The sequence below is a fragment of the Pinus tabuliformis genome, chromosome 3_1 (genome assembly GCF_031772625.1).
Source record: "Pinus tabuliformis cultivar Carrire ecotype Pingquan chromosome 3_1, CPIR1, whole genome shotgun sequence".
Classification (NCBI taxonomy): Eukaryota; Viridiplantae; Streptophyta; class Pinopsida; order Pinales; family Pinaceae; genus Pinus; species Pinus tabuliformis.
Window position 1 is genome coordinate 212,937,070 of NC_142301.1, and position 19,931 is coordinate 212,957,000.

Sequence of the window (19,931 nt, forward strand, 5' to 3'; positions counted from 1 at the left end):
GATGATGGTGGTGGTGGTTAACATCCAGTGAGACCAAACTTTGGTCTATTGGACCTAAAGAAACGAATTATTTAGTTTTATTTAAGATTTTATTCCTATACTCAAAAAGCTTGGAGAGAAGCCCCTCGAGCTCACTGTAGTTTTGACAACGTAAAAGGCTAGGAAGGTCAGTATTGCAACAAAGATTTTGAAACTAAGATCTAATGTCGCTGTACATGGGGCACTCTAAGAGGAAGTGATTTTCATCCTCGATGTTCGTATTCTCACAGAGATGGCAGAACCTTTCCATCCATGGTGTTTTAGGAACTGCCCAACGACCCTTTTCACTATAGAGCTCATGAGAGTTCGTTCTAATCTTGGCTATATTAATTTTCTTCTTTGAGCTAGATAAAGCAGAGAGATACTTTTGATCTTCTAGGGTGGGGTTGATGACCTCCTTATAATATCTTAATTTTCTTTTAGCTGCTAAATCTTTCTCACACCACATTTTTTCTTTGAACTTAGAAGTAACAATATTTTTAATGTTATTGATTTTTTTCAATGCAACATTCTTGTTGATCTCCCAATGGTTTAACCAGGCCTTGGTGTCTTTATACCAACCTCATTTGAGCCTTAGGTCGTTTTGGCTGGAATTTAAAGCTAGCTTAGGAAATCTATGGTCTCCTATGTTATTGAGTTTGTGCTTGTACAATAGAAGCCTAGTCATAGCTATGCTCTCGATAGGGGAAATACCCATTTCTATAAGGAGAATAGGATAGGGTGTGTTGCTTTAAATTTTGAGGTTATACTTTATAAAATGCTTCTGGATTTGCTCAATCTTTCTCCAAGATTCTCTAGAGATGCTACAACCCCAAACCTCACATCCATATAAGATAACTAGAGTGACTAAAGTTTCAAAGAGGAACTTCTTTCTATCCCACATTACGAGGTTTGCTGTTTTACAATTATTTTCAAGACCAAAATAAGCTTTCCATCCCCCATTAATCCTTTTTTCAATGCTATAGTTACAGTTGAGCTTGTGATGAATATCAATTCCTAGGTACTTGTAGGAAGACACTTCCTCCAAGTTACTATTGTCATACATAAAATTAGCGTAAGTGTCCTTCTTGGATTTGATAATCATAACTTTTGTTTTGTCAATGTTAACAATCATACCCATGATAGAGCAGAAATACTTAAGAAGTATAAGTTGCTTATCAAGATCAGATGGGCACCTTGCAAGAAGAACAATATCATTAGCGTAGAGAAGAAGGATGATGAATATCCTAGCTAAGATCGTGCCAGCACATCCTGCTTCCTCTAAAAAAATTTCTAGCTTATCGATGTAAATGCCAAATAGGGTAGGGGAGAGGGGGCAACCTTGTTTAACTCCGATATTACAATTAATATCTTTTTACCACCCCTTATTGCTCTTTAATTTGGCAATTACATTGTCGTATAACCTTATACCGGCAACTCTCAACTCAAAAGGAACCTTTAGATCTTCTAATTTGTTCCAAAGGTTGTTTCTAGGAACCGTATCGAAAGCCTTTCTAAAGTCCACAAAGAAACAAAAGAGATTGGATTTATCATTGCGACATTCCTCCACAATGATGCTAAGCGTAACGAGGTGGTCTATTGTTGAGTGTTGCTTTCTAAAACCCTCTTGGCCTTTAGCACACTTACCTTCACTTTAGAGCCATATGCTCAACTTCCTTTCCAAAATAATACCATATAACATGGCTAGGAGAGCTCTGATCATAATTATCCAATAATTAGAGGGGTTATTTGTATCACCACTTTTAAAAATAGGGATAATGAGGCTTTGAGTCCATGGTTTAGGGAACCCTTGCTTGACTGCTTGATTGAAAAGCTTGTGAATGTGGGGGATGAGGACTGGACCTCCAATTTTTAAGATCTCTACCTAATAATATATAAACATGTGTACTACTTTTGAAAAAAAAAAATTTATTCAAAATAATTGCGTTAATTTAGAATTTTGTTTTTAACATAATTAGTATTAAAACACTTTATTAAAAACTTTAAAAATATAATAATAAATTTTTGAACATATAATAATAAACACCATAATAATAATAAAGATAACGATAAAAATGCATATGAGTGTTCAATAATAATAACTAAAAATAAAAATACATATTAATATTTAATAATAATAATAATAATAAAAGAATATGAAAATTTAAAGAGTGGAGAAATGTTAAAAATAATAATAATATTTTTTTTTTGTTTTTATTTTATAATCAATAATAATAATGTTCTTTTTACCTTTGATGTGTGCAAGTCGGAGGACGACCCCATCAAGACAATGTAAATGCTAAGTATGCCAAGGTATAGTACCACCACCCCCCCCACACGCTCGAGGCAATGGGTGCGGTGGCCTTTTGCATGCATAAGACTACCGCCACAGAGAAAGGTGGCAAAGATTTCTAGGTAGTTTTTCTAGTTAATGGCGATTATAGTGGGAAGGAAGTTGGTAGTTTATGTGACCAAGTGAGTGTGGTTCAGTGTTTGAGGCAAGGGGACTCTGGTATCGAGTCATTGCAGTGTCTCCAGAAGCAACAGAGGTTACATCAGTTCTAAACAAAGGAAATTGGATATGTAAATTATTTTCTCCTCGCCTTGATCATGCTCCCTTGTCTCTAGTTTGGTTTGTGGGTTCTGCATGGGGGCAACTCCTTGGTGCACATGGGAAATTGGGGTTGGGGAAATGGTCTGGCGTTAGTAGCCTGGAAAAAGAACTTGAGTCCTATTGGAACCTCTTCAATTTCAATTTGCTACGAGATTTTCCTCTCCCGCATGGGGTTAATTTTGATATGGGGTAGGGGTGAAAACCCTGGGGAACGGTACTACCTTTGGTTCAAAGGCTAGGGGGTCAGGTGTTGGGATAGTGTTCATACATGTCTTAATGTTGAAGCTTTATGTCTTATGGTTGGGTGGCTTTTGGATTTGTATACCGAAGGCCTAGGCAGAAAGGTCTGTGAAATTGTTGTTATGGGGAAGTGTTGTCGGGCGTTTGAGAATCGTCATTCAACATGGGCTAGCTGTGAAAGAACTAGAATGTTGGGTGAAGGTTGTTTGGCTAATGGGTCTCTGGCTGGTTGGCTTTTGAGGTTGGGCAACCAAGGCTTGCGTCATAATGTCCACAAGGTCACTATGGAGGGGGTGAGCTACCTAAGGGTCTGCAAGGTTGTCAAGGTGTTACTTCATTGTGTGGGATTGGTGAATGGTCACAAAAGTGTTGGAATTGGGTGCGAGAGGCTTGGAATTTTCATTTTCGGTTGCTATCCGAGTGTTGCACCCATGGCATGGGTTGCAATGTATGCAAGGTAGCTGTTATGGTGGTGCACTAGTCGGGGCAGAAGAATTCTCACATCGGTGTGGGAATGGGTCATACTAGGTTCAAGATTGTTTATTATGCTTGTTATGCAAGAGGTCACGTGGGGCACGAGACTTCATACCCAATGGGGATGGTGGACTTAGGTGGGTGGAAGAGACTGTGGGTGATGAAATGACACAATATAATTGATTGCCAAATTTTGTTTCTTGCCTCCATGACAGATATGCAGAATGGTAAGCCTCCTCGAGCGCAGGGGGTTTCGAGGCTCGCCCCATCACCGATATAGGGATCGGCTAGCTCATATATGATTATGAGGTGTCGGGCTCATCTATGTATGGCTCGAATTACAAAGACTAGGGGCCGAGGCAAGAGGTCACGAGGGATTGAGTAAGAAAATGAACCCAGCTCCTCAGGAGGAAGACACGATAGAAAGCCTATCGCTAACCTCATCAATGAAGCGAAAACAACTTATTGGGAGGGGACCAACTAGGAGATCAGGAGACTAATATAGGAATGGGAAACTGATCTGAACCTCCAAGCGAGTGTGACCGAGATAGAGATGGAAGATTGGTGAATCCTCGTGCGAGACCCTCGACACACCCGTGGGCAACTGACTCAGTTTAAGCAGACCCTTTATCTATATTGGTTGATGAAAATTCTCCTAGGTAAGGCCATGGAACAAATTTTGATGAGCATGGCGACAATGGTTCAGGATTTTTCAAACTACAAACAAGATTTTTGAAAGTTGGAATTTCAAATGTAGAAACAATAAGGATGCCTCGACGACATTGAGAAACACCTTCCCTGTCTGGTCTCACAGACAGAGCTGCCAGACTCCAATGCTAAAGATCTAGCTCCAGTTGAATCTAATGATGCTGAGAAGGAAGATTACAATGTTTGCTTACTGTTAGTTTTGTTCAGTACTTATGCGGATAGCTTTTACTTCTCAGTATTCAGTGATATATGAGTATAAGAAACTAGAGTATGGTTGTTAAACACACATGGGTAGCAAGAACAATATGAAAGATAAAACATGACAATACGATTTTATTAACAACTGATATACATTTATAGTACATTGTTGTGACCATTGGGTTTCACATCCCAAGGTCTCTTGGACTACTTTGTCTATTCAGCTTCCACACTAACCCATTGAGGATTAGGTGTCCAACATTCCCCCCTTAATCCGAAGGGTTATGTATGAGTCCAAGAAGAGAGCTATAATACAAAATGTGCAAAAATGCATGGCAACACTAGGCTGAATGTGCTCTCTGAAATGTTGGTATAAAAGACGGTGGTTTAAGGATGACCACCAACACTGGAACGCTTAGTGCAGTTCTTGGAACTCTTCCAAAACTGGCAAGAAGCTAAAGTCTTCTGCTAGAGGAAGTGCTCCTATTGATTTGAAAAGGGAAACCTTCAACCATAAAAGGGAGGTCTCACCCCACATAAAAGGGAAAACTTCAACCTAAAAAGGGAAGTCTCAACCTGTGATGGTTTAAGGATGACCAACAACTCTGGAATGCTTAATGCAATTCCTAGAACTCTTCCAAAACTGGCGAGAAGATGAAGTCTTTTGCTAGAGGAAGTGTTCTCAATTTTGTTCCTGGAATTTTTCCAAAACTGGCAAGAAGCCGAAGCCTTCTGCCAGAGGAAGTGTCCCCGATTACCAACTGAAGGCATGCTCAGGGGCATCTTTGTCTCTCACTACAAATCTGAAAACGATGTGGCAGGTTGTGGCTCAGGCTCGCTTGACGTGACTTTGAAGCTTGTAGATGACCATCATTTCCCCCCCGGTCAGATACAAGGTGAGATGATGGAGAAAACTCAACTGCAAGATTTTTTAATACTCTGGAACAAGTTCTGACATGTGTTTGGAATATCTTCTTGGCTGTTGATTCCCATTGCCAAGAAGTGATTCATCCAAGATGAATCTTTGTTCTTGCAGGTCGTTTGTTTCTGAAGCATGTGTGTGAAGAATGGGTGGTTTTATGACAATGCTTACATGGATGAAGATCAAAATAGTGATCTTTTAGATGGCCAACTCGGTTACAGTGTTGGAATTTTACAATATATTGTTGTTGCTGTTGTTGTGGAAGAGGGGCATAATCTAGAACAGCTGGAGGTGAACTGTCATGAAGGAATCTAGCACTCTGAAACTGAATGGGCTTGAATAGTCTGGAATATGAAAGGACAAGTCCTTGTCATATCCAAGACCAGTTTTGTGCTTGTTGTGGACAAGTTGTTCCCAAGGTCTAATGATGGGCTTGGGAAGTGCACACTGAGTTTCCGCATCTGCATGTCCAACTGCTGCTTTATTGGGTACTAAATCTGAACCAGATGTAACATTATTGACTTGCTGTTTATAGGAGTCTGTTTCGATCTTCTGAACAGAAATAGGTTCAGAATGATGACTCCACTGGTGTAATTCTTCCTGTTGTAGCTTTGTCTCAAGCTGCAAAAACTCAATATTTTCATGTGCGTTTTGGAGACAGATTTTAATATTGGAAAGAGAGGTTTTGTTGATCTTAACCATCTCATCAACAGTGGAAGGTATTAAATTATTCAGTAGTTTCAATACATCATCTATTCTATCCATTTCAGACCAATATAATCAGAGAAGTGATGTTATCTTCAGCTACAAATTGGTCTATAAAATGATAAATAATTGCAAGTATTAGATGAGTAGCACGATGCCAATATCACCAAGTCACTGTAGCAGATAGAACAGTACCAATTTCAATGTAGCAAATGACTCGCTGCTTTAATATACTTCTCAAATTATTCAAACTACTCACACTGTGAAAAAGAGAGTCAATCTTTGACTTTCTTTGCAAATGAAATTTGTCGACAGTCTTAGTAGAGCAATCTCAACCATGTTTTGTCCATTGCAACATTTCCATAGCAATGATTAAACCAATTGTGGTAAAGATATAGTAGTGTATCAAGGCTTGTCAAGCTCTCTGACATAACACTTGGCCCGTCAATTCAACATCATCATAGGACTCTATCCATTAGCATATTCAATCAATAATACTTTGCTAATGCAAGACTTATCCCTGAAACCCTAGAATGTGAACTCATACTCCACTTCATCAATACATGTCTATAGATCAACAATGTCAATAGTACCAACTCAATAGTTGCTTTATCATATGCATTTACAAAGAATAATGTGTCAATACTGTCATAACAAATCTCTAAAGCTAATCTCTGTCTAATGCAAACAGTCAACAACAATCCTTGCATCAAACTAATAGATTACATCAATTCATAGAAAAGTTCACACAAAACTTTGCCCTTGGTTACTGTAGATGACACCTGTTCAATGAGGTAGTAAAAAATCATAGACCAATAATCTCACTGCAAATGAAGCCTTCAAATGAATTTTCAAAGATAACAAAGTTTGATATACTAAGTGTAACCCTGAAATAGAGAACTCAACATAAACTCAGCACTTAATGATGCACTAGCAGTGCTTAGTACTATATCAATGCAATTTGTCTTTATAATGTCTGCAATAGCTCAACAAACAACAATATCCTTACTGGCATACATCGACCCCACAGCCACACAATTTCTGGAAGAGTCTATCAATCCGAAAATCAGGTCAAATTCTACAGACTTGCTTCAAGGGTTTGACTTCTGTCATAATGACCCTTCTCCCAACTACTTTCTTTTCAGATGAGTCAATTGTTGCTTGTGTGTATAGCAAGCCTTAGCAGCAAAGAACCACAAAATGTCTCTGAGATGTAATCAAACCCTGGCAGCTATATGCCATGTCATACTTTCTCCTCAGTCATATTCTCATTCAACCATACACATCACTGGAGCATACATCAGCTTAATCGTCCACTACCATAAACACCTTTCAGATATCCTGTAATACCAACATATGCGCAACTTTAGGACATTTGTGCATAGAGTCTCTCTGTCCATGACACAGTAAGCGCACTGGCTCTCGAATTTTCTCTCACCGGCTCGGGTATCAACAATGGATAGTGCTCAAAATTACAAGTCATCGCCATCACGATTCATCGACTTTCGCCTATTCTTGAAACATTTGTAGTTGAACCGAAAACAAAATATAGTGCGCATTCTTAATTACGTTGCTTGTATTTATGGGCAATGGAATCATTCTCGCTTTTCAAACACACGTTCGCACCAGTGCCCTCCAAGGAGAAGCAGAGCTCCATAGCGTCAATGACGACTATAGTACTCGCAAGAATGCGATAGACTTTTGCAATCAGGGTTGGTTAGTCGAGGCACTGAACCTTGTGCAACATTCTGTTACAGACTACGTGAGGGAAAAGCACACAAATTTAAAATTGATTTCAGATTTTCCATTCAACTTGAAGGCAAACCGTTAAAATAAATGGCAAAGCCCTCACGATCAACAAAAAAAACCCTATGGAATACAGTTCTTGATTAAATCGAAGGTTGAAATGCACGCCACATTCAACAAGGCAGTAGTAAAGCACGAAACTTTGTGGGAAAATATATCAGAAAACATGAAAGAACGAGGATATGGAAGAAGTGCAGAGACGTGTTCGTAAATGGAGAAATCTGGTAAGAGGATGCAAGAATCCACGGGCAAACGAACCACTAAGAGACATGTATGAGGAAATCAAAAAATTTCTCAATGCACAACCAGGCCGCCGGACTGTCAGGAGAAGGGCCACTAATATTGATAGAGCAGCAACAATTAGTGAGGAACCTCAAGGAAGAACAGGGTGAAACAAACTATCAGCGTATCAAGAGTTCAACGCATACAATGATAGTAGCATTAATACACAGCCTTAATATGAAACCAACGCGAAAATGCACAGTGCTAATACACAGCGTTGATACACAGTAATACACAGCGTTGATACCACGTGCATCGGTTAGTTTTCAACAAATTAATTCTGTAAGATCCCAGCAATGGATTTGATTTGTTTTGGTTCTTCAACAGATGGTTCTTCAACATAGTACCAGAGAATATAAAACATCTATGACACTGACGCAGTGAGAAAGCGTTTGCAGCTGGTCTCTTGACAGAGGGCGCAGGCTTGACACAAGGTGCAGACAATATGAAAAACGTATATGACACACAGACATGTCAGAACGGCTTGGACAGTGCTAGTAGTGTCAGGCAGAGGAACGTTTCATCGTTCAAGTGAATATGGCAGACAGGGCACAGGTCTGTATAAAGGAATATGGCAGAAATAAACTGCACAGAAAGGCCATAAAACAAATGGCTCAAATTAATTATGCAGGGCAGGAATACGCCTGCTCTGATACCATGTTAAACACACATGGGCAGCAAGAACAATATGAAAGATAAAACATGACAATACGATTTTATTAACAACTGATATACATTTATAGTACATTGTTGTGACCGTTGGGTTTCACATCCCAAGGTGTCTTGGACTACTTTGTCTATTCAGCTTCCACACTAACCCATTGAGGATTAGGTGTCCAACAATGCTTGTAGACATGATAATCAAACTTATATCGCTTGAGTAGAAAAAATTGACGTTTTTTGCTACTAGATGGTTTATCATTTGATTAGATGACCAACAGATCACTAGGCAAATTGAGGCCACCTAACCTATTTTATGTAGTGTTAATTTACTTATTATTAATAATAATAATAAAATATGCGAAGATTTAAAAAACAATAATATTGTTTTTTAATCAAATGTAATTTGAAGTTTAAAATTTTGAAATATAGATTTCTTTTAAAATTATTTGTTATTATTATAATTATATTTTTTTTACTAAACTTTTATTTATATAAAATAATAAATTAAATTTAAAACACTATTTAAAAAAAACCATATAATTTTGAAGGTTTGCTTTTGCTCTAATATCGTTTATAAAATAGGTTAGTGTCTTTACAAATCATTAGAATACAACCATTGTGTTTTAAATTGATTGGTGATTGCTTCCTAAATCCATTATGTTAATAAGTCTTTACAAGTATATTTGCGTTGTATTATCCTTTGAGGTTGTAGTTTTTACGAAACTTGTGTTATCTTTCTTAAAGCTGGTTGGATAGGAAAGCAATAGGTGTGGGCGAAAGTATTAATTTAAATATAATTATAATATTATATAAAATGAATAACGAATAGCTTTAAAATTAGTTGGGAAGGAAAGAGGTTTTTTATATTTTATCTTTTATAATTTGAAAAAGTTTTTATTTTCAATAAATTGTTATATTGAAAGTTTGATATATATATATATATTAAAAAATAAATATAATATAAAATTTAAATATAAAAACTATATTTTATTGAATTCAAAAACACCAAAATTACCGTCGTAGAACATTTCAGATAGAGGTGAAATCTCAATGTAAGAATTGATAAAAATGCAATGATTTGTATTAAATGAAATAAAACCCACTGGTTAGCTTTATGAAAGAAAGTCTGAACACTTTGCATTGCTTATGTACATTATACAATATATATTAATCACAAATTTAGGGAAGTTAGAACCATAAACTAAAAAATAGAAACTAATTCCTATCCTGAGGTGTTGTGAACCGACTCACTATTCTAAGATATTCTCCATTATCTCTAACACTCCCCCCTTAATGGAGAAGGGGTTCACAAATATGCCTAACATCTTTGTAAACATTTCAAACTTAATCCTGCCAAGAGGCTTAGTGAAAATGTCTGCAACATTATCAAATGTATTACAATATACCAAATGGATTTCTTTGGATTGCACTTTCTCCCTAATGAAGTGGAATTGTGTATAAATATGTTTAGTGTTTTTGTGGAACACCAGATTATTAGCAAGTTTTATTGAACTCTCATTGTCATGTCTGATTATTGTTGTGTCTATCTGTTCTTTCCCGAAATCCTGGAGAAGTCTTCGCAACCAACCTGCCTCACACATTGCTGCACACATGGCTTGATACTCTACTTATGTTGAGGACAAGGAAACTGTGTTTTGTTTCTTGCTGCTCCATGTGATCACCCCGGATCCAATGTTGAATGCATAACCTGTTATGGATATGTGATCATCTACATTTCTAGCCCAATCTGAATATGCAAATCCTGTCAATCTAGCAAATCTCATCAATCTAACATCAGAAGAGTCAGTGCAAATAATACCGTAATCTACAGTACCTTGTAGATACCTCAAAACACTTTTCACTGCATTCCAATGGCTTTCAAGTGGATTGGACATATATTGTCTTGGCACACTGACTACATAAGCCAGATCTAGGCTAGTGGTGGTTAGGTAGATTAGACTCGCAACCAGCTGTCTGTAAAGTGTCGCGTCTACCTCCTTTGAAACATCTTCACTCTGCAGTTTGATATTCTGTTGTAATGGTACTGCTGCAGGCTTACACTGATCCATCCTAAATCTCTCTAACAAGCCTTTGGCATACTTTCGTTGGGACATAAATGTTTTTCATGAATATCTCTAGATTTCAATACCCAAACAGTATCTTAATTCACCAAGGTGTTTCATTTCGAATACTTGTGACATATGTTGCTTGATTTCTTTAATCAGATATGTAGCATCACCTGTAATGATCAAATCATCACAGGGAGTATGGGGTACTGTGATGATTATGTACACACATCACAATCATTATGTACTTTCTTTAGCATAGGAAGATATCTTACCATTTCCTTCTTCTGTAGTAACAACAAATCATTGTAGTTGGTATGACCAAATCTCTGATGCCATAGCTATTCTGTAGTCAAAATCCTAGCTATCAAGGCTCGAACTGGTGTAGGTCTTACATCCAACATGTACAGACCTCCTGTTCGGATTCCTGTAGCAATTGTCTTCATGACATCTAGGAGATATTTAATATAATAGCTAGATTTAAAAAATTCAACTTTGAGATCTTGATCTGTGATCATGGATACAAAAATCAAGTTCTTTGTTACACCGAGCACATACATGACATTATGAATTTGTTTTACATTACCATTAGGTAGAATGACATATATTTTCCCACATATTTTCATCTGATGACTTCTATCATCACCTAGGTAGATTTGTGCTCTGTCGTTGATTTCTTGAAAATCTTCAAACCATTTCTCCTTCTCTATCATATGTGTTGATGCTCCCGAATCTACATACCAGATGTCTGCATCAACATTCTCATCTCGATCTACCATGAACAATCTGAAATTCTGCACATGATTTTCATTCGCGAGATGACTTGCATGTCATTTCTACTTCAATTGTTCTTCGTGATATTTCTTCTTTCTACACTCTCTAGCTATATGACCCAGTTTTCCACAATAAAAACACTTAATTAAAGAGTTGTTTCTATTCGAATTCATATCTTGGGTCAGATTTGGTCTTTTTTGTGAGTTTTCTACGTTTTGCTATTGTGGATTTCCTTTTCCTTTGTAGAAGTTCTTTTTTTCCATCAATGCAAGATCGACAATCTGGGGTTTCAGAGTCGATCTTCTTTCTTCTTCTTGCATCAGTATTCCTCTCAGTTCTTCAAAACTTCGTGTTTTTCTCTCTCACACTTATCCCAATGATGAACATATGGTAGTCATTGGTCACACCATTCATGGTAATTGTTACAAGATATATATCGTCAATTGTATGACCAATGTCTACCAATTTTTTCTTCATAGCTTTGATCCTTGCTATGAAGGCATCAACTGTTTTATTCTCCTCCATCTTCAGGGATAAGATCTTGCTCTTCAGAAATAGAAGACGATTTGTATTCTTGATCTCATACAAATCCTTCAAAATTCCCCAAATTTCGCTTGCTGATTTACAGTCTCTGATATGTGGTATGATACAGTCTTTCACTGACATCTTCAACAATGTCCTTGTTTTATCCTCATGCTTCTCCCAATTTGGGATTGTTGCGGATCCAACTGTTGGCTTCTGTTCATCCCCATTTGCAATCGTCCAAGCACTCTACACTTCTAGCAGAGTTTGCATCTTAAATTTCCAATTCGCATAATTGGAGCCATCGAGCTTGTTATGCTCATTCAAGCATGCTTCAAACATCTGATTAATCATCTTGGCAATTAAAACAAATTTGACAAGTAAAAGAAAATGTTAGATTTACCCTAGATCTGTGACAAAGACAGATCACTGATCTTCAATGTTGTTTGATCTTGTAGTACACTCGCAGGTCACCGTGGCTTCTTTTACATCCTCCAGACAACCTTCTATTGTCAGCCTCTGCAGCCTTCTCTTGGCCTCTACGGAGCCTTTTTTTTGTTTACACGATTGTTACAGATGTACACCACTAATCTGAGATGTCGTCACAGATATACACCACTTATCTGAGACGTTGTCGCAGCTATACACCTAATATCCGAGATGGTGTTGTAAAGTATGATTTTGTAATCGCCGCGTTTATTCTCCTAAAGCCTATGATGATTTCGGTTTAGTCACACCTTACTCTCAACGTACAGGTTCCTCACCTCTGATACGATGATAAAAATGTAATGTTTTGTATTAAATGAAATAAAACCAGCTAGTCAGCTCTACGAAAGAGAGTCTGAACTAAGAGAGTCTGGCTCTGCAGAACGCTCTACGTTGCTCATGCACATTACATAATATATAGTAATCACAAATTTATGGAAGTTAGAACTATAACCTAAAAATAGAAACTAATTCCTATCCTGAAATCTTCTGAACCAACTCACTATTCTAAAATATTTTCCATTCTCTCTAACAAAAATACAGTTGATTTAAAATTAAATTATTTATTTAAATTAAAAATACCTCAATCTTGTTAAACTCAGTCATATACAATCGTGACATTTAATATATCACCTAATATATTTCACATTTAAAATTATAAACAAAATTACTGCACTTTTGAAATCTTTTCATTCAAATTACTACCTCGTCTTCCTTGCACAATATTTTAACATGATATCAAAATCACCCGGTGAATATTTGAAAAACATTTTCACAATTATTCTGGTCCAAATAATGATAAAGCGCAATGTAATATCCCGTGGACACTGGTAAAATATTGTTAATTGTCATGTTAATGTTTGACAAACGATTGAAATCAAGAACCTTTGTTAGCTGTAAGTAATATGGATCAAATCCTTTCTTTCAATGGTTTTCGATTAAAAAACATAGAAAGAGCAGAAGAAAGGGAGCGAAGCGGTACTTTTTAATCTGTGTTTCGAAACTAACATAGCCATGTATTTTGCAGGGAAGGAAGTGTAGGGACGCCTTATACCTCTGGTATTCGTTGAAGTATGCGGTCAAATTTGCGGATGATTTCTTTGTATCAGAGATCTAACTACTCAGTGAAGGGTTTTGTTTTTTTATCCATGCATCAGTATTATAATGCAGTGTTGATGTAGTCCTGATCATTATTTGATCGATCATGAAAACCAATAGCAAGGCTTCTGATGGTATTCACGAAGGGTTTGCAGCGCTGGAAAGATTTCGCACGTTATTATAGTAAAGACGCTGCATTGAAGGTGACAGAGGCAAGGAGTCAGCCATTAAGTAGCTATGTTTGTTATTGGGAAAAGGTTATTTGTTTATTTTGTTGTTGATGAAAATAAGTATGTGTTAATTGCACAAAGAAATAGCTATTTTATTTGAAAAATAACATAGGCATTGTTTAATTGCATTAGTTTTTTTTAAGGAAGGTATATATATATTTTAATATATATATATATATTATTTTTATTATTTAATTTTAAGGTCACAATTAATTCAGATATCAAATTGATCTGTAAATTGATCTATAAGACTTTTTTATTTGTACAATAAGGGATCCACCTCTGTTCAACTATTTGACTGCTATGTTTAGAAAAGTATAGATGCTCTACTCTCTTCTGGTTTTGAACCTATAACCTTTTAAGAGGAAACACATACTCTTAATCATTAAACCCACTGAAACTATTTATAAATATATTTACATGCAATAAAAAAAATATCTTTTATATATAAAAAAAATATATAATTTTTTTATATATATAACAAGAGCATTCAGAAAAATAATAATTTCGTACAAAGTATATATATATATATATAATATTTCGTGAAAAATAAAATATAATTGGTATGCCAGAAAACTAGCTACTAATTAGAATTCTTGAAAAGGTAACCTGTGTTTGGAAACATAGAACGTATAGCTACGCTACTTTACTCTAAATTTTGTCATGAAAATTTCCTACATACATGGAAATTTTCACTTTGTTAATAGATAGGATCGTGTGGAACTCCGGGATGTGCCCTGAGTACATGTCCAACCCGAAAACAAAAGCATGACACACTTTACTTGTCTCCATGCAGCTGCAGCAGGAGCAAGAACGACAGGGTTCAACTTCAATTTTAAGATGACAGGTATAGGTAAAAACACTGCATGCATACGTAGCGGTCTTCACTTGTCATTTGAAGGCAGGCGTGCCCATCATATCATAGTGCTTCGGATTCCCTCCCCCTCCATCGCTTCTCGTCAAAGAAAGCGGCCTGAATCAGCCGGGTGGTATACGAGCAGTGAGGATCTATCCATTAGAAAAGCTCCTGCCATTTTGTTCTTGAAGGAAAATAAACGAGGCAAATCATAACGACAACAAATGACGCAAGAATACGAGCAAGGAAGAAGAAAGCTACAAAGATTTGCATGTCATCTACGTCGCTTTTACCAGTTGTTAATATTTTTTCAGACAGATAATAGTGTGCAGTGCTCATTGATTCTCTCATTCAATACTTTATCGCAGAAAAGTTTATCTGAGTGCGCCACAATGTTTTATGGCCAGAAAAATCACGTAAATTTGATAGACATTGAATCCATGGACAATAAACATGTATATTTTATAAATTAATATATATATATGAATGAATCTTTTTTTTTATATATATATACACTAATTTTCTGAATTGTTAGTGGGATTCATGCGCAAACTGCATTAAACATAAATGCCAGACTGGCTTTGTATGAATTCTTCGTGTACAAATAAACTTCAGCCATCATAACTCCATACAATATCGTATGTCGTTTAAGATTTCTCTTTTGGCAGAGCACAGAATCTATTCATAGAATTCCAGTACGGTTCAGTTGTCTATGTACTTAGTTTATCTAACAGTCAGTCATACAATTGACCTTTTTACACGCAGACTTACATAGTCTCAAAAATATCTTGTAATTAATACTCTGAAATCTGGAGCATTAACAAAATCCATTGATGTATAACAGAATCACATAAATAAGTCAATGATGTGATCTCTCTACACTGAAGAACATCCAAAACCATTAACCAAAATGATGTTTTTCTGTTCATTAACCAGTGTACATTTTAAAAATTTTGCAAATAAAAACATAAATATAACCACCAGTCAAAGCAACACAGAATTTTTCCTTTTATATTTAAATAACATAACCATGCGACTTGAAAGAAGATCTTGGACCAAAGCAGTTATGGTTGGCATCCTATCATTCCTCGCCTCCAAAACTAGTCTCGGTAACCTCAATGAAAAGTATATGTAATCGTAGAATGCACACAATGTGAATTTCCCCGTGGAGAATGAATCCAACCACAAATCCCCAAACAAACGATCCTTCCACTTCCCAACTTTTTGCCTACTGGTTCATGCCACCAAACTCTTCGTCTTTGCCTCGCGTTGTACCACGACATAACTTTTGAAACCAAACCCTTGACTGCATGTTCTTGCAAAGTGGTGAGCTTAAGTCGATTGCCGATTCCCGCGGGATCCGACGGAATGTCCGTCCGATCTCGAAATATTCTAAGAATTTTCAATCGACTTAAGAATGGCCTTCCGAGAATCCGCAATCGACTTAAGAATGCCCTTACAAAGTGGTTTACACAGGACCAACCAACCTCTTATGGACAACACACCATCCATCATTCGTTACAGATCGGAAATACTTCCTTCGTGATACTGGAATACGAAGACTTTCTTCTTTTCTAATCCTAATCTCCAATCCCGTAGACAAAAACAGGAGAGACTGTAGATCTATACTTTCCAAAAGTAAACAAATTGACTACATGGATCCCAGATTCGAGATACACTAGGACTGCTTGAGAAGAAGCATCGCTAACATGTTGAAATGATAATTTCAACTGCAACACTATCTCTCCCTTGCGACGTGATCTCATCGCAGATTGCAAATCACATTTTATGACCATTGTCTCTGTGTGTTCTCTTGAATTTTTCCCGACGTGACAATGCAATATTATCGCATATCGCAAATCGTGTCCACGATCTGTTGCCAAGCTACGTTCTTTGTTTTCCTGCGATGCAATGAGATTGCAGATCACAAACTTTTGCCCATTGTGCGTTAAGCCCTCCGCCTTTGTATCCGTCGATTGCGATATTGCGAATCGATATCATCGCACATCGCACATCACCGCTTCTCACCTCGCGTGATCCCCCGATAACGTTTTCTTTCTGTGATGTGATCCCGCCGTTCATTTGTAGATCTGACGGCTGAGATTTGTTCTGGCTTCTGTTCGCCACCGCCATGCCTTATTTATGTTTTAACCTATCTTTTGTGTTCCCGAAGAAACAAGGCTTTGCGCCATAACTGCTCACCAACAACATTAAAGAAGAAGAATGGCCGAGACCAAGAAGGACGCGCCTCGAGCAGCTAAAAGCATTAACAGGTTATGGGTTTCATTTACTGTTTACTATGCCTACCCCAACAGAGCACCAGAAAGGGCCAATTTGTGTCAGAGGCCCATCTTAGATTGTAAATGTGATTGGTGGTTCATCAAGACACCTCCATGCATAAACTAGTAGAGATTTTTTTTGTAATAGATGATATATATACCTAGAGCAGCTATGTAACAAAAAAAAGGGGAAAGAGTGAAATTAAGTAAGTAATGTGAAAAAGAACAGCAATGCATGTGTAACACGCAACAACGCGTGAATGAAAAGGAAGCCGCAGCAGCGAAATAGCATATAGAGTAGACACAACAGTGTGTGATTTTTTTTTTTTTTTTGTAAATCCCTCTGTGAGAGAGGAAGAACCATATATTGCAACAGCAGTCTTTTAATAAATACAAGTTTTTATGTGTGTAAAACTATGTGTTTTGGAAACATTTTTTTTGTTCCGCTGTGTTAAGATCCTTTGCGTTCAAAACAAAGCGTCGTTCTCTGTTCAGTCTTTTGTTTTTGGAATTTTACCAGAAAAATTCCCAACAGTGGTATCGGAGCTAGTCCAGGCTCTTTGAAGGTGTCAAAGAAGCTGAAGGAAGGATTTTCTTGCTGCAGCAGCTTCTCCAACAGAGTGGAGACTCAGTCAAAAAAAGATTCAAAGGTATTTCTCAAACCAGTTATTTAATACCTGACTGTGTATTTGAAGCATAGTTTGGAGTGCAAAAATGGCTGGCATCAGCACCAGCAATAGCATGGGTATGCAGCTCCCGCTATTTGATGGCAAAAATTATGACTATTGGGCAATAACAATGAAAGCCTTGTTTGCTTCTCAAGATTTATGGGAAATAGTTGAAGATGGTTTTAAAGAACAAGTAGATGAAAATGAGTTTAATAATCTAACTCAGGTAGAGAAGGATCTGTTGAAGAGCTACATGAAGAAGGATTCAAAAGCCCTCTTCTTCTTGTATCAAGCAGTGCATGGAAGCGTGTTTCCAAGGATAGCAGCAACCAAGACATCCAAAGAAGCATGGCAAACTCTCAAGACAGCCTATCAAGGCATGGAGAAAGTTAAGACAGCAAAACTAGAGTCGCTGATGAGAGATTTTGAGAATCTGTGCATGAAGGAGTCAGACAATATTGACTCATTCTTCACACATGTGATTTGTTTAGTCACACAAATAAGGACTCATGGAGAAGTTCTTGAAGAAAGGAGGATTGTGGAAAAACTATTGAGGAGCCTACCCTCAAAGTTCCATATGATTGTCACCACCATAGAAAAAACAAAGGATCTCTCAAAATTTTCAGTTGATGAACTACATGCATCACTGATAACACATGAGCAGAGATTGAGTAGAAATGAAAACTCATCTCTAGAGAAAGCCTTTAAGACTCAGATGTCCTTTGGAAGAGGAAGAGGTCAAGGCAGAGGAAATAAGAGAGGAAGAGGCAGAAGCCAATATAGAGGTGGAAGAAACAGTTCAGCAAACGTTCAAGGAAGAGGCAGCAATCCAAATCAGAACCAAGGCCAAGACAACAGCCAACAAAGTGGACAACATCATGCTCAAGAACAAAGGTATGAAAAATCCAATGTCCAATGTTATTATTGTAAAAAATATGGGAATTATGCCAATGAATGTAAGAAGAAGCAGCATGATATGAATAATAGATCTAGTGCAAATATCACTAGAAAAAATATCAGCCAAGATAATGTGTTGTTAGCTTGTAATATGGCTGAAACAAACAGTGAAGATATATGGTTTCTAGACTCTGGTTGCAGCAACCATATGACAGGAAACATAGCCATGTTTTCTACTCTAAATCAAAATGTGAAATCACAAGTCACACTTGGGACTGACAGTAAAATTTATGTTATGAGAAAAGGAAAAGTAAAAATATTTACAAAGAAAGGTGAAAAGAAAACCATAGCAGATGTCTATTATGTTCTTGGAATGAGATGTAACCTCTTGAGTATTGGACAGCTTGTTCAAAAGGGTTACAATGTTTTCTTTGTGAATGATGTATGCACCATCATGGATAGAAAACCCAACAAATGATATATTGTTGAAGTGAAGATGACAAGGAACAAGATGTTCCCTCTTAGAGTAAAGGCAGATTCGAAAAACAAAGAAGTAATTGCAGCAGTTACACAAGAGGCTTTCCAAAGCGTACCAAAGGATGAAAATTGGTTGTGGCACTTGAGATTTGGACATCTCAATTTTGGAGGTCTTAACTTGTTGAGCAGAAAATGAATGGTAGGAGGATTACCATTGATAGAGAAACCGGACAGCCTTTGTGAAGGTTGTATATTGGGAAAACAACATAGAAAAAGTTTTCCATCAGGGAAAAGCATAAGGGCAAAGGCACCCTTAGAAATTGTCCACTCAGATTTATGTGGACCGATGCAAACTCCATCACTAGCAGGCAGCCAATATTTTCTAACATTCATTGATGATTTCACCAGAAAGACTTGGGTTTATTTTCTGAAAAACAAAAGTGAAGTGTTTGAAAAATTTCGAAATTTCAAAACACTTGTGGAAAATCAAAGTGAGCTGCGCATCAAAGTTTTGAGAACTGATAGAGGAGGTGAGTATATCTCCAAGGAATTCCTACAGTTTTGTAGAGAAAATGGAATATATAAGCAGTTTACGACAAGGTACACTCCGCAGCAAAATGGAGTAGCTGAAAGGAAGAATAGGACCATCATGGATATGGCGAGGAGCATGCTAAAGGCAAAACATTTGTCAAATGATTATTGGGCTGAAGCTGTACACTATGCAGTATATATTTTGAATAGATGCCCTACAAAGTTGTGATGAACAAAGTGCCGGAAGAATCATGGAGTGGGAGAAAGCAAGGAGTCACCCACATGAAGGTTTTTGGATGTGTGGCCTATGCACACATTCTAGATCCGCTAAGGAAGAAGTTGGATAGCAAAGGGGATAAATGTATTTTTATTGGATATAGTGAGGAATCCAAAGCTTACATATTGTATATCCCATCC